Source organism: Bombina bombina, chromosome 1 (genome assembly GCF_027579735.1).
Source record: "Bombina bombina isolate aBomBom1 chromosome 1, aBomBom1.pri, whole genome shotgun sequence".
Lineage (NCBI taxonomy): Eukaryota > Metazoa > Chordata > Amphibia > Anura > Bombinatoridae > Bombina > Bombina bombina.
Window position 1 is genome coordinate 65,907,053 of NC_069499.1, and position 15,872 is coordinate 65,922,924.

Genomic DNA, 15,872 nt, shown 5'->3' on the forward strand with positions numbered 1-15,872 from the left:
ACCTTAGGAACCGATGATGTTCCTTGTGGATAGGAATATGTAGATACACATCCTTTAAATCCACCGTGGTCATGAATTGACCTTCCTGGATGGAAGGAAGAATTGTTCGAATGGTTTCCATTTTGAACGATGGAACCTTGAGAAACTTGTTTAAGATCTTGAGATCTAAGATTGGTCTGAACGTTCCCTCTTTTTTGGGAACTATGAACAGATTGGAGTAGAACCCCATCCCTTGTTCTCCTAATGGAACAGGATGAATCACTCCCATTTTTAACAGGTCTTCTACACAATGTAAGAATGCCTGTCTTTTTATGTGGTCCGAAGACAACTGAGACCTGTGGAACCTCCCCCTTGGGGGAAGCCCCTTGAATTCCAGAAGATAACCTTGGGAGACTATTTCTAGTGTCCAAGGATCCAGAACATCTCTTGCCCAAGCCTGAGCGAAGAGAGAGAGTCTGCCCCCCACCAGATCCGGTCCCGGATCGGGGGCCAACATTTCATGCCGTCTTGGTAGCAGTGGCAGGTTTCTTGGCCTGCTTTCCCTTGTTCCAGCCTTGCATTGGTCTCCAAGCTTGCTTGGCTTGAGAAGTATTACCCTCTTGCTTAGAGGACGTAGCACTTTGGGCTGGTCCGTTTCTACGAAAGGGACGAAAATTAGGTTTATTTTTGGCCTTGAAAGGCCGATCCTGAGAAAGGGCGTGGCCCTTACCCCCAGTGATATCAGAGATAATCTCTTTCAAGTCAGGGCCAAACAGCGTTTTCCCCTTGAAAGGAATGTTAAGTAGCTTGTTCTTGGAAGACGCATCAGCTGACCAAGATTTCAACCAAAGCGCTCTGCGCGCCACAATAGCAAACCCAGAATTCTTAGCCGCTAACCTAGCCAATTGCAAAGTGGCGTCTAGGGTGAAAGAATTAGCCAATTTGAGAGCATTGATTCTGTCCATAATCTCCTCATAAGGAGGAGAATCACTATCGACCGCCTTTACCAGCTCATCGAACCAGAAACATGCGGCTGTAGCGACAGGGACAATGCATGAAATTGGTTGTAGAAGGTAACCCTGCTGAACAAACATCTTTTTAAGTAAACCTTCTAATTTTTTATCCATAGGATCTTTGAAAGCACAACTATCTTCTATGGGTATAGTGGTGCGTTTGTTTAAAGTGGAAACCGCTCCCTCGACCTTGGGGACTGTCCGCCATAAGTCCTTTCTGGGGTCGACCATAGGAAACAATTTTTTAAATATGGGGGGAGGGACGAAAGGAATACCGGGCCTTTCCCATTCTTTATTTACAATGTCCGCCACCCGCTTGGGTATAGGAAAAGCTTCTGGGAGCCCCGGGACCTCTAGGAACTTGTCCATTTTACATAGCTTCTCTGGGATGACCAAATTGTCACAATCATCCAGAGTGGATAATACCTCCTTAAGCAGAGCGCGGAGATGTTCCAACTTAAATTTAAACGTAATCACATCAGGTTCAGCTTGTTGAGAAATGTTCCCTGAATCTGTAATTTCTCCCTCAGACAAAACCTCCCTGGCCCCATCAGACTGGTTTAGGGGCCCTTCAGAACCATTATTATCAGCGTCGTCATGCTCTTCAGTATCTAAAACAGAGCAGTCGCGCTTACGCTGATAAGTGTGCATTTTGGCTAAAATGTTTTTGACAGAATTATCCATTACAGCCGTTAATTGTTGCATAGTAAGGAGTATTGGCGCGCTAGATGTACTAGGGGCCTCCTGAGTGGGCAAGACTCGTGTAGACGAAGGAGGGAATGATGCAGTACCATGCTTACTCCCCTCACTTGAGGAATCATCTTGGGCGTCATTGTCACATAAATCACATTTATTTAAATGAAAAGGAACTCTGGCTTCCCCACATTCAGAACACAGTCTATCTGGTAGTTCAGACATGTTAAACAGGCATAAACTTGATAACAAAGTACAAAAAACGTTTTAAAATAAAACCGTTACTGTCACTTTAAATTTTAAACTGAACACACTTTATTACTGCAATTGCGAAAAAATATGAAGGAATTGTTCAAAATTCACCAAAATTTCACCACAGTGTCTTAAAGCCTTAAAAGTATTGCACACCAAATTTGGAAGCTTTAACCCTTAAAATAACGGAACCGGAGCAGTTTTTAACTTTAACCCCTTTACAGTCCCTGGTATCTGCTTTGCTGAGACCCAACCAAGCCCAAAGGGGAATACGATACCAAATGACGCCTTCAGAAAGTCTTTTCTATGTATCAGAGCTCCTCACACATGCGACTGCATGTCATGCCTCTCAAAAACAAGTGCGCAACACCGGGGCGAAAATGAGGCTCTGCCTATGATTTGGGAAAGCCCCTAAAGAATAAGGTGTCTAAAATAGTGCCTGCCGATATAATCTTATCAAAATACCCAGATTAAATGATTCCTCAAGGCTAAATATGTGTTAATAATGAATCGATTTAGCCCAGAAAAAGTCTACAGTCTTAATAAGCCCTTGTGAAGCCCTTATTTACTATCTTAATAAACATGGCTTACCGGATCCCATAGGGAAAATGACAGCTTCCAGCATTACATCGTCTTGTTAGAATGTGTCAAACCTCAAGCAGCAAGAGACTGCTCACTGTTCCCCCAACTGAAGTTAATTCCTCTCAACAGTCCTGTGTGGAACAGCCATGGATTTTAGTAACGGTTGCTAAAATCATTTTCCTCATACAAACAGAAATCTTCATCTCTTTTCTGTTTCTGAGTAAATAGTACATACCAGCACTATTTTAAAATAACAAACTCTTGATTGAATAATAAAAACTACAGTTAAACACTAAAAAACTCTAAGCCATCTCCGTGGAGATGTTGACTGTACAACGGCAAAGAGAATGACTGGGGTAGGCGGAGCCTAGGAGGGATCATGTGACCAGCTTTGCTGGGCTCTTTGCCATTTCCTGTTGGGGAAGAGAATATCCCACAAGTAAGGATGACGCCGTGGACCGGACACACCTATGTTGGAGAAATAGCTACCAAAAACAAAACTTTCCAAGATAGTAACTTAATATCTATGGAATGTAGAGGTTCAAACGGAACCCCTTGAAGAACTGAAAGAACTAAATTTAGACTCCATGGAGGAGCCACAGGTCTGTAGACAGGCTTGATCCTAACTAAGGCCTGTACAAACGCCTGAACATCTGGCACGGCTGCCAGACGCTTGTGCAACAGAACAGACAGAGCAGATATCTGTCCCTTTAGGGAACTACCTGCCAACCCTTTCACCAATCCTTCTTGGAGAAAGGATAGTAACCTTGGAATCCTAATCTTACTCCATGAGTAACACCCTTGGATTTGCACCAACAAAGATATTTCCGCCATATCTTATGGTAAATTTTCCTGGTAACAGGCTTTCTAGCCTGGATCAGAGTATCTATAACTGATTCAGAGAACCCACGCTTAGCTAGAATTAAGCGTTCAATCTCCAAGCAGTCAGTTGCAGAGAAACTAGGTTTGGATGCTTGAATGGACCTTGGATTAGAAGGTCCTGCCTCAAAGGTAGCTTCCATGGTGGAGCCGATGACATATCCACCAGGTCTGCATACCAAGTCCTGCGTGGCCATGCAGGAGCTATCAGATTTACCGAAGCTAGATTGAAGAAATAAAAACTACAAATCTAACACCACAAACTCTTTACCCTCCCGTGGAGATGCTACTAGTTAGAGCGGCAAAGAGAATGACTGGGGGGGGCGGAGCCTGAGGGGAGCTATATGGACAGCTCTGCTGTGTGCTCTTTGCCACTTCCTGTAGGGATTGAGAATATCCCACAAGTTAGGATGAAGCCGTGGACCGGATACATCAATGTAAGAGAAAAAAAACTTTTTTTTTACTGCCTCTTTAAGAGCATTCTATCCCAACAGAAAACGCCTAAGGCAAGGTTCAATAAAAACAGCTAACTTTGGCAAGATTTTTAGCCAAGTAATGCTAAATAAATTAGATGTAAGACAATCTGACAGACACAGGCTACTCTACACCTCAGCATGTCACTGAGGTGCCTACCTGTCCCCTCTGCACACCGGACACAACCTGCTGACAAAAACGAAGTCTGCAGTGATTATTATTGACCGCTCCGTTGAGGAGATTGATGTAGCAGCACTTCCGCTATCAGCTACGCTGTTAAAATAAAAGCGTGCGTTAAGGTAAAACGTAACCGCCACAGAAACGGACCCGCCTCCCTAAGCATCGTAGAGGTGGTCCCAGCGGCCATAATAAGATATGCGAACAAATCTTGCCACAAAAGCGCTCCATGAACATTTCTCAGGAATTAGTTGTCTAAACTGAGACATGTCCAGACATATCCGAAACACTCCGGATTGAATTATACTGAACCACCTTAGACTACCTGGATTCTCCCCATACGTTTAACCACTCTCAAAGCCCCAATGCCTGCTTCCTGCCTAATGAACCTGCGTGAAAAAAGGAGATTTAGTCCCCAATAAAATACATACAGTTACCAATTTTAGTGCCAAATGGCACTTACCTGCACCTCAGGCTGTCCTGCAGGAGGACAGCTCATCCGGTATGAGAGGAAGCCACTCCTCACAGAGACCTGTGAACACGAGAGGACAGAGTAAACCTAATCTGGCTTCCTATGTAAGGGCAGCAACCTGTTAGAAAAGCGCACTGAGGCCCACCCGACAAGTTCCTAACTGCTTGAAAGCTACCACAGCCCTACTGAAGAGACTAACGTGGAGTACACATATACCCAGATTTGTCAGGAAAGATCAGCGCAAGCCTGCTCTGGCTTTAAAATAATAAAATCTTGATTGTAGAAAGATCATCAACAGACACCTAACTTCACCTACTCCTTGCACTGAAGGCAAAGAGAATGACTGGGGATTATGGGAAGGGGAGTGATACTTAACAGCTTTGCTGTGGTGCTCTTTGCCACCTCCTGCTGGCCAGGAGTGATATTCCCAACAGTAATTGAGGACTTTCTGGACTCACCATATCTTAGGAAAGAAATACTTTATTGCTAATAAATGCCAATGATCATCTGAGCCTTCAGCGAGTCAATCTTTTTGCTGGGGGTGTGTATAAATAGGTGTGTATTCATGTGTTTTGTCTGATTAAATGTGTGTTTATGTTAGAAAATGACAGTGATAGACTTGCTTGACACAGGGTTGCCACAAACATTCAAATTTGTAAAAAAGGAAATTTATGCTTACCTGATAAATTTATTTATTTTACGATATGACGAGTCCACGGATTCATCCTTACTTGTGGGATATTATCCTCTGCTAATAGGAAGTGGCAAAGAGCACCACAGCAGAGCTGTTATATAGCTCCTCCCTTGATTCCTACCCCCAGTCATTCGACCGAAGGCATAGGAAGAGAAAGGAAAAGCTAAAAGGTGCAGAGGTGACTGAAGTTTTGAAAATAAAATAAATTCTGTTTTAAAATGACAGGGCGGGCCGTGGACTCATCATATCGTAAAATAAATAAATTTATCAGGTAAGCATAAATTTCCTTTTCTTTTACAAAGATATGACGAGTCCACGGATTCATCCTTACTTGTGGGATACAATACCAAAAGCAACAGGACACGGATGAACGGGGAGGGACAAGACAGAGACCTAAACGGAAGGCACCACTGCTTGAAGAACCTTCCTCCCAAAGATAGCCTCAGAAGAAGCAAAAATATCAAATTTGTAAAATTTGGAAAAAGTATGAAGGGAGGACCAAGTCGCAGCCTTACAAATCTGTTCAACAGAAGCATCGTTTTTAAAAGCCCATGTGGAAGCCACAGCTCTAGTGGAATGAGCCGTAATTTTTTCAGGAGGCTGCTGTCCAGCAGTCTCATATGCCAGGCGGATGATGCTTTTCAGCCAGAGAGAGAGAGAGAGAGAGAGAGAGAGAGAGAGAGAGAGAGAGAGAGAGAGAGAGAGAGAGAGAGAGAGAGAGAGAGAGAGAGATAGCCGTAGCTTTTTGACCCCTACACTTTCCAGAATAAACAACAAAAAGAGAAGATGTTTGACGAAAATCCTTGGTCGCTTGCAAGTAAAACTTCAAAGCGCGAACCACGTCTAAGTTATGTAATAGACGTTCCCTTCTTAGAAGAAGGATTAGGACACAAGGAAGGAACAACAATTTCCTGATTAATATTCTTATTTGAAACAACCTTAGGAAGAAATCCAGGTTTAGTACGTAAAACCACTTTATCAGAATGGAATATAAGATAAGGCGAGTCACATTGTAAAGCAGGAAGCTCAGAAACTCTTCGAGCAGAAAAGATAGCAACTAAAAATAAAACTTTCCAAGATAACAGCTTAATATCTGTGGAATGCATGGGTTCAAACGGAACCCCTTTGAAGAACATTAAGAACTAAATTCAGACTCCATGGCGGAGCAACAGGTTTAAACACAGGCTTGATTCTGATTAAAGCTTGACAAAAAGACTGAACGTCTGGGACATCCGCCAGACGCTTGTGTAATAAAACTGACAAAGCAGAAATTTGTCCCTTTAAAGAACTAGCAGATAACCCCTTCTCCAATCCTTCTTGGAGAAAGGACAAGATCCTAGGAATCCTAATCTTACTCCATGAGTAGCCCTTGGATTCGCACCAATAAAGATATTTACGCCATATCTTATGGTAAATCTTTATAGTGACAGGCTTGCGAGCCTGAATCAGAGTAACAATGACCGACTCAGAATCCCCGCTTTGATAAAATCAAGCGTTCAATCTCCAGGCAGTCAGCTGCAGAGAAGTTAGATTTGGATGTTGGAACGGACCTTGAATGAGAAGGTCCTGTCTCAATGGTAACTTCCACGGAGGTAGAGACGACATGTCCACTAGATCCGCATACCAAGTCCTGCGTGGCCACGCAGGAGCTATTAGAATTACTGAAGCTCTCTCCTATTTGTTTCTTGCAATCATACGAGGTAGGAGAGGAAAAGGTGGAAACACATAAGCCAGGATGAACGACCAAGGTACTGCTAGAGCATCTATCAGTACAGCCTGGGGATCCCTTGACCTGGACCCATAATGTGGAAGTTTGGCATTCTGTCGAGATGCCATTAGATCCAATTCTGGTGTGCCCCATTGTTGAGTCAATGATGCAAACACCTCCGGATGGATTTCCCACTCCCCCGGATGAAAAAAGTCTGACGACTTAGAAAATCCGCTTCCTGGGATATAGATCGCTGATAGATGGCAAGAGTGATTCTCTGCCCATCGGATTATCTTTGATACCTCTATCATCGCAAGAGAACTCCTTGTTCCCCCCTGATGATTGATATATGATACAGATGTGATATTGTCCGACTGGAATCTTATGAATTTGATCAGTGCCAACTGAGGCCACGCCTGAAGCGCATTGAATATTGCTCTCAGTTCCAGAATATTGATTGGTAATTGAGACTCCGTCGGAGTCCAAGTTCCCTGAGCCTTCAGGGAATTCCAGACTGCACCCCAGCCCAAGAGGCTGGCGTCGGTTGTCACTATAACCCATGATGGCCTGTGGAAGCACATCCCCTGGGACAGATGATCCTGTGACAACCACCACAGAAGAGTCTCTGGTCTCTTGATCCAGATTTATCTGAGGAGATATATTCGCATAATCCCCATTCCACTGTCTGAGCATGCACAGCTGCAGTGGTCTGAGATGTCCATTGCTGCTACCATTAATCCAATGGCCTCCATACACTGAGCCACTGATGGCCAAGGAATGGAGACTGAAGAGCTCGGCAAGTATTTAGAATCTTTGATTTTCTGACCTCTGTCAGAAATATTTTCATGTCTACCGAGTCTATCAGAGTTCCCAAGAATGGAACTCTTGTTTGTGGAACAAGTGAACTCTTTTCTATATTCACTTTCCAACCATGAGTTCTTAGGAAGGACAGCACAATGTGCGTATGAGATTTGGTCAGATGACGATTTGATGCGGGCACCACCGCTATGCCCCGCGGCCTGAGAACCGCTAGAAGGGACCCTAGCACTTTTGTGAAAATTCTGGGAGCTGTGGCCAACCCGAAAGGAAGGGCCACAAACCAATAATGCTTGTCCAGAAAAGCAAACCTTAGAAACTGGTGATGATCCCTGTGGATAGGAATGTGAAAGTACGCATTCTTTAGGTCCACGGTGATCATGTATTGACCCTCCTGGATCATTGGTAAGATTGTTCGCATAGTCTCCATCTTGAACGATGGGAAATTTGTTTAGACATTTTAAATCTAAAATAGATCTGAAAGTTCCCTCTTTTTTGGGAACCATGAAAAGGTTCGAGTAAAACCCCTGTCCCAGTTTTGGAACAGGACAAATTACTCCCATGGTATAGAGGTCTTTTACACAGTGTAAGAACGCCTCTCTTTTTGTCTGGTCTACAGACAAATGTGAAAGATGAAATCTTCCTCTTGGGGGAAAATTTTTGAATTCCAGTTGATACCCCCTGGGTCACAATTTCTAATGCCCAGGGATCCTGTACATCTCTTGCCCAGGCCTGAGCAAAGAGAGAAAGTCTGCCCCCTACTAGATCCGGTCCCGGATCGGGGGCTGCCCCTTCATGCTGTCTTAGTAGCAGCAGTGGGCTTCTTGGCTTGTTTACCCTTATTCCAGGTCTGGTTACGTCTCCAGACAGACCTGGATTGAGCAAAATTTCCTTCCTGTTTAGTAGAGGAAGGGAAAGCAGAGGGTACTCTTTTGAAATTTCGAAAGTAACGAAAATTATTTTGTTTACCCCTCATCTTAAGGGGTTTGTTTTGAGGTAGGGCGTGTCCTTTACCACCAGTAATATCTGAAATGATTTCTTTCAATTCAGGTCCGAATAGGGTTTTACCCTTGAAAGGAATAGTTAAAAGCTTAGATTTTGATGATACATCAGCAGACCACGAATTTAACCATAGCGCTCTGCGCACCAAGATGGCAAAACCTGCATTTTTTGCCGCTAATTTAGCAATCTGAAAAGCAACATCTGTGATAAAATTAGCTAGCTTGAGAGCTTTAATTCTGTCCAAAATGTCCTCTAAGGGCGTCTCGACTTTCAGAGACTCCTCAAGGGCGTCAAACCAGAAAGCCGCCGCAGTAGTTACTGGAACAATGCAGGCAGTAGGTTGTAACAAGAAACCCTGGTGAATAAATAATTTCTTTAGAAGACTCTCTAACTTTTTATTCATTGGGTCTTTGAAAGCACAACTGTCCTCAATAGGTATAGTTGTACCCTTAGCTAGAGTAGATATTGCTCCCTCCACCTTAGGGACCGTTTGCCAAGAGTCCTTGATGGTGTCTGATATAGGGAACATTTTCTTAAAATTAGGAGGGGGAGAGAACGGTATGCCTGGTCTATTCCATTCCTTTTTAACAATTTCCGAAATTCTTTTAGGAACTGAAAAAACATCAGTGTAAGTAGGTACTTCTAGATATTTATCCATCTTACACAATTTTTCTGGAGGAATTGTAATAGGTTCACAATCATCCAGAGTCGCTAGGACCTCCCTGAGCAACAGGCGAAGGTGTTCAAGTTTAAATTTTAAGGATGCTAAATCCGTATCTGTCTGAGGTAGCACATTCCCTAAATCTGAAAGTTCTCCCTCAGACAATAATTCCCTGACCCCCAATTCAGAGCATTGCGAGGGTACATCGGAAATGGCTACTAAAGCATCAGAGGGCTCAGTATTTACATTAATACCTGGCCTACTGCGTTTACCTTGCAAACCTGATAATAGGGTAGTTGACATAACTGCAGCCATATCTTGCAGAGTAAAAGAATTAGACGCACTAGAGGTACTTGGCGTCGCTTGTGTGGGTGTTAAAGGTTGTGACACTTGGGGAGAATTAGATGGCTAATCCTTAGACACACTTTCATTTCCGAAAACAGAATTTATGTTTACCTGATAAATTACTTTCTCCAACGGTGTGTCCGGTCCACGGCGTCATCCTTACTTGTGGGATATTCTCTTCCCCAACAGGAAATGGCAAAGAGCCCAGCAAAGCTGGTCACATGATCCCTCCTAGGCTCCGCCTACCCCAGTCATTCGACCGACGTTAAGGAGGAATATTTGCATAGGAGAAACCATATGATACCGTGGTGACTGTAGTTAAAGAAAATAAATTATCAGACCTGATTAAAAAACCAGGGCGGGCCGTGGACCGGACACACCGTTGGAGAAAGTAATTTATCAGGTAAACATAAATTCTGTTTTCTCCAACATAGGTGTGTCCGGTCCACGGCGTCATCCTTACTTGTGGGAACCAATACCAAAGCTTTAGGACACGGATGATGGGAGGGAGCAAATCAGGTCACCTAGATGGAAGGCACCACGGCTTGCAAAACCTTTCTCCCAAAAATAGCCTCAGAAGAAGCAAAAGTATCAAACTTGTAAAATTTGGTAAAAGTGTGCAGTGAAGACCAAGTCGCTGCCCTACATATCTGATCAACAGAAGCCTCGTTCTTGAAGGCCCATGTGGAAGCCACAGCCCTAGTGGAATGAGCTGTGATTCTTTCGGGAGGCTGCCGTCCGGCAGTCTCGTAAGCTAATCTGATGATGCTTTTAATCCAAAAAGAGAGAGAGGTAGAAGTTGCTTTTTGACCTCTCCTTTTACCGGAATAAACAACAAACAAGGAAGATGTTTGTCTAAAATCCTTTGTAGCGTCTAAATAGAATTTTAGAGCGCGAACAACATCCAAATTGTGCAACAAACGTTCCTTCTTTGAAACTGGTTTCGGACACAGAGAAGGTACGATAATCTCCTGGTTAATGTTTTTGTTAGAAACAACTTTTGGAAGAAAACCAGGTTTAGTACGTAAAACCACCTTATCTGCATGGAACACCAGATAAGGAGGAGAACACTGCAGAGCAGATAATTCTGAAACTCTTCTAGCAGAAGAAATTGCAACCAAAAACAAAACTTTCCAAGATAATAACTTAATATCAACGGAATGTAAGGGTTCAAACGGAACCCCCTGAAGAACTGAAAGAACTAAGTTGAGACTCCAAGGAGGAGTCAAAGGTTTGTAAACAGGCTTGATTCTAACCAGAGCCTGAACAAAGGCTTGAACATCTGGCACAGCTGCCAGCTTTTTGTGAAGTAACACAGACAAGGCAGAAATCTGTCCCTTCAGGGAACTTGCAGATAATCCTTTTTCCAATCCTTCTTGAAGGAAGGATAGAATCTTAGGAATCTTAACCTTGTCCCAAGGAAATCCTTTAGATTCACACCAACAGATATATTTTTTCCAAATTTTGTGGTAAATCTTTCTAGTTACAGGCTTTCTGGCCTGAACAAGAGTATCGATAACAGAATCTGAGAACCCTCGCTTCGATAAGATCAAGCGTTCAATCTCCAAGCAGTCAGCTGGAGTGAGACCAGATTCGGATGTTCGAACGGACCTTGAACAAGAAGGTCCCGTCTCAAAGGTAGCTTCCATGGTGGAGCCGATGACATATTCACCAGATCTGCATACCAAGTCCTGCGTGGCCACGCAGGAGCTATCAAGATCACCGACGCCCTCTCCTGATTGATCCTGGCTACCAGCCTGGGGATGAGAGGAAACGGCGGGAATACATAAGCTAGTTTGAAGGTCCAAGGTGCTACTAGTGCATCCACTAGAGCCGCCTTGGGATCCCTGGATCTGGACCCGTAGCAAGGAACTTTGAAGTTCTGACGAGAGGCCATCAGATCCATGTCTGGAATGCCCCACAGTTGAGTGATTTGGGCAAAGATTTCCGGATGGAGTTCCCACTCCCCCGGATGTAATGTCTGACGACTCAGAAAATCCGCTTCCCAATTTTCCACTCCTGGGATGTGGATTGCAGACAGGTGGCAGGAGTGAGACTCCGCCCATTGAATGATTTTGGTCACTTCTTCCATCGCCAGGGAACTCCTTGTTCCCCCCTGATGGTTGATGTACGCAACAGTTGTCATGTTGTCTGATTGAAACCGTATGAACTTGGTCCTCGCTAGCTGAAGCCAAGCCTTGAGAGCATTGAATATCGCTCTCAGTTCCAGAATATTTATCGGTAGAAGAGATTCTTCCCGAGACCAAAGACCCTGAGCTTTCAGGGATCCCCAGACCGCGCCCCAGCCCATCAGACTGGCGTCGGTCGTGACAATGACCCACTCTGGTCTGCGGAAGGTCATCCCTTGTGACAGGTTGTCCAGGGACAGCCACCAACGGAGTGAGTCTCTGGTCCTCTGATTTACTTGTATCCTCGGAGACAAGTCTGTATAGTCCCCATTCCACTGACTGAGCATGCACAGTTGTAATGGTCTTAGATGAATGCGCGCAAAAGGAACTATGTCCATTGCCGCTACCATCAAACCTATCACTTCCATGCACTGCGCTATGGAAGGAAGAGGAACGGAATGAAGTATCCGACAAGAGTCTAGAAGTTTTGTTTTTCTGGCCTCTGTCAGAAAAATCCTCATTTCTAAGGAGTCTATTATTGTTCCCAAGTAGGGAACCCTCGTTGACGGAGATAGAGAACTCTTTTCCACGTTCACTTTCCATCCGTGAGATCTGAGAAAGGCCAGGACGATGTCCGTGTGAGCCTTTGCTTGAGGAAGGGACGACGCTTGAATAAGAATGTCGTCCAAGTAAGGTACTACAGCAATGCCCCTTGGTCTTAGCACAGCTAGAAGGGACCCTAGTACCTTTGTGAAAATCCTTGGAGCAGTGGCTAATCCGAAAGGAAGCGCCACAAACTGGTAATGCTTGTCCAGGAATGCGAACCTTAGGAACCGATGATGTTCCTTGTGGATAGGAATATGTAGATACGCATCCTTTAAATCCACCGTGGTCATGAATTGACCTTCCTGGATGGAAGGAAGAATTGTTCGAATGGTTTCCATTTTGAACGATGGAACCTTGAGAAACTTGTTTAAGATCTTGAGATCTAAGATTGGCCTGAACGTTCCCTCTTTTTTGGGAACTATGAACAGATTGGAGTAGAACCCCATCCCTTGTTCTCCTAATGGAACAGGATGAATCACTCCCATTTTTAACAGGTCTTCTACACAATGTAAGAATGCCTGTCTTTTTATGTGGTCTGAAGACAACTGAGACCTGTGGAACCTCCCCCTTGGGGGAAGCCCCTTGAATTCCAGAAGATAACCTTGGGAGACTATTTCTAGTGTCCAAGGATCCAGAACATCTCTTGCCCAAGCCTGAGCGAAGAGAGAGAGTCTGCCCCCCACCAGATCCGGTCCCGGATCGGGGGCCAACATTTCATGCTGTCTTGGTAACAGTGGCAGGTTTCTTGGCCTGCTTTCCCTTGTTCCAGCCTTGCATTGGTCTCCAAGCTTGCTTGGCTTGAGAAGTATTACCCTCTTGCTTAGAGGGCGTAGCACTTTGGGCTGGTCCGTTTCTACGAAAGGGACGAAAATTAGGTTTATTTTTGGCCTTGAAAGGCCGATCCTGAGGAAGGGCGTGGCCCTTACCCCCAGTGATATCAGAGATAATCTCTTTCAAGTCAGGGCCAAACAGCGTTTTCCCCTTGAAAGGAATGTTAAGTAGCTTGTTCTTGGAAGACGCATCAGCTGACCAAGATTTCAACCAAAGCGCTCTGCGCGCCACAATAGCAAACCCAGAATTCTTAGCCGCTAACCTAGCCAATTGCAAAGTGGCGTCTAGGGTGAAAGAATTAGCCAATTTGAGAGCATTGATTCTGTCCATAATCTCCTCATAAGGAGGAGAATCACTATCGACCGCCTTTACCAGCTCATCGAACCAGAAACATGCGGCTGTAGCGACAGGGACAATGAATGAAATTGGTTGTAGAAGGTAACCCTGCTGAACAAACATCTTTTTAAGTAAACCTTCTAATTTTTTATCCATAGGATCTTTGAAAGCACAACTATCTTCTATGGGTATAGTGGTGCGTTTGTTTAAAGTGGAAACCGCTCCCTCGACCTTGGGGACTGTCTGCCATAAGTCCTTTCTGGGGTCGACCATAGGAAACAATTTTTTAAATATGGGGGGAGGGACGAAAGGAATACCGGGCCTTTCCCATTCTTTATTTACAATGTCCGCCACCCGCTTGGGTATAGGAAAAGCTTCTGGGAGCCCCGGGACCTCTAGGAACTTGTCCATTTTACATAGCTTCTCTGGGATGACCAAATTGTCACAATCATCCAGAGTGGATAATACCTCCTTAAGCAGAGCGCGGAGATGTTCCAACTTAAATTTAAACGTAATCACATCAGGTTCAGCTTGTTGAGAAATGTTCCCTGAATCTGTAATTTCTCCCTCAGACAAAACCTCCCTGGCCCCATCAGACTGGTTTAGGGGCCCTTCAGAACCATTATTATCAGCGTCGTCATGCTCTTCAGTATCTAAAACAGAGCAGTCGCGCTTACGCTGATAAGTGTGCATTTTGGCTAAAATGTTTTTGACAGAATTATCCATTACAGCCGTTAATTGTTGCATAGTAAGGAGTATTGGCGCGCTAGATGTACTAGGGGCCTCCTGAGTGGGCAAGACTCGTGTAGACGAAGGAGGGAATGATGCAGTACCATGCTTACTCCCCTCACTTGAGGAATCATCTTGGGCATCATTGTCATTGTCACATAAATCACATTTATTTAAATGAGAAGGAACTCTGGCTTCCCCACATTCAGAACACAGTCTATCTGGTAGTTCAGACATGTTAAACAGGCATAAACTTGATAACAAAGTACAAAAAACGTTTTAAAATAAAACCGTTACTGTCACTTTAAATTTTAAACTGAACACACTTTATTACTGCAATTGCGAAAAAATATGAAGGAATTGTTCAAAATTCACCAAAATTTCACCACAGTGTCTTAAAGCTTTAAAAGTATTGCACACCAAATTTGGAAGCTTTAACCCTTAAAATAACGGAACCGGAGCCGTTTTTAACTTTAACCCCTTTACAGTCCCTGGTATCTGCTTTGCTGAGACCCAACCAAGCCCAAAGGGGAATACGATACCAAATGACGCCTTCAGAAAGTCTTTTCTATGTATCAGAGCTCCTCACACATGCGACTGCATGTCATGCCTCTCAAAAACAAGTGCGCAACACCGGCGCGAAAATGAGGCTCTGCCTATGATTTGGGAAAGCCCCTAAAGAATAAGGTGTCTAAAACAGTGCCTGCCGATATAATCTTATCAAAATACCCAGATTAAATGATTCCTCAAGGCTAAATATGTGTTAATAATGAATCGATTTAGCCCAGAAAAAGTCTACAGTCTTAATAAGCCCTTGTGAAGCCCTTATTTACTATCTTAATAAACATGGTTTACCGGATCCCATAGGGAAAATGACAGCTTCCAGCATTACATCGTCTTGTTAGAATGTGTCATACCTCAAGCAGCAAGAGACTGCTCACTGTTCCCCCAACTGAAGTTAATTCCTCTCAACAGTCCTGTGTGGAACAGCCATGGATTTTAGTAACGGTTGCTAAAATCATTTTCCTCATACAAACAGAAATCTTCATCTCTTTTCTGTTTCTGAGTAAATAGTACATACCAGCACTATTTTAAAATAACAAACTCTTGATTGAATAATAAAAACTACAGTTAAACACTAAAAAACTCTAAGCCATCTCCGTGGAGATGTTGCCTGTACAACGGCAAAGAGAATGACTGGGGTAGGCGGAGCCTAGGAGGGATCATGTGACCAGCTTTGCTGGGCTCTTTGCCATTTCCTGTTGGGGAAGAGAATATCCCACAAGTAAGGATGACGCCGTGGACCGGACACACCTATGTTGGAGAAAATATGTTCTTTACAGTGTAAGGCTCTATCAGTACAAGAGGTACACAATGTAAATGGGGGTTCCACAATGGCTTCTAAACACATAGAGCAATGAGATTCCTCAATGTCAGACATGTAAAACAAAGTAGTAATAATCACAACAGTTGGTAAACACTTTATTTATTGAA

At 43.9% G+C, this 15,872-nt stretch overlaps 1 protein-coding gene across 1 annotated transcript in view; it reads right to left on the reverse strand.

Moving 5' to 3' along the window:
- RCOR1 (REST corepressor 1) overlaps nt 1-15,872 on the reverse strand; it is a 334,186-nt gene that overhangs the window by 69,970 nt on the left and 248,344 nt on the right. The window lies entirely within an intron of this gene.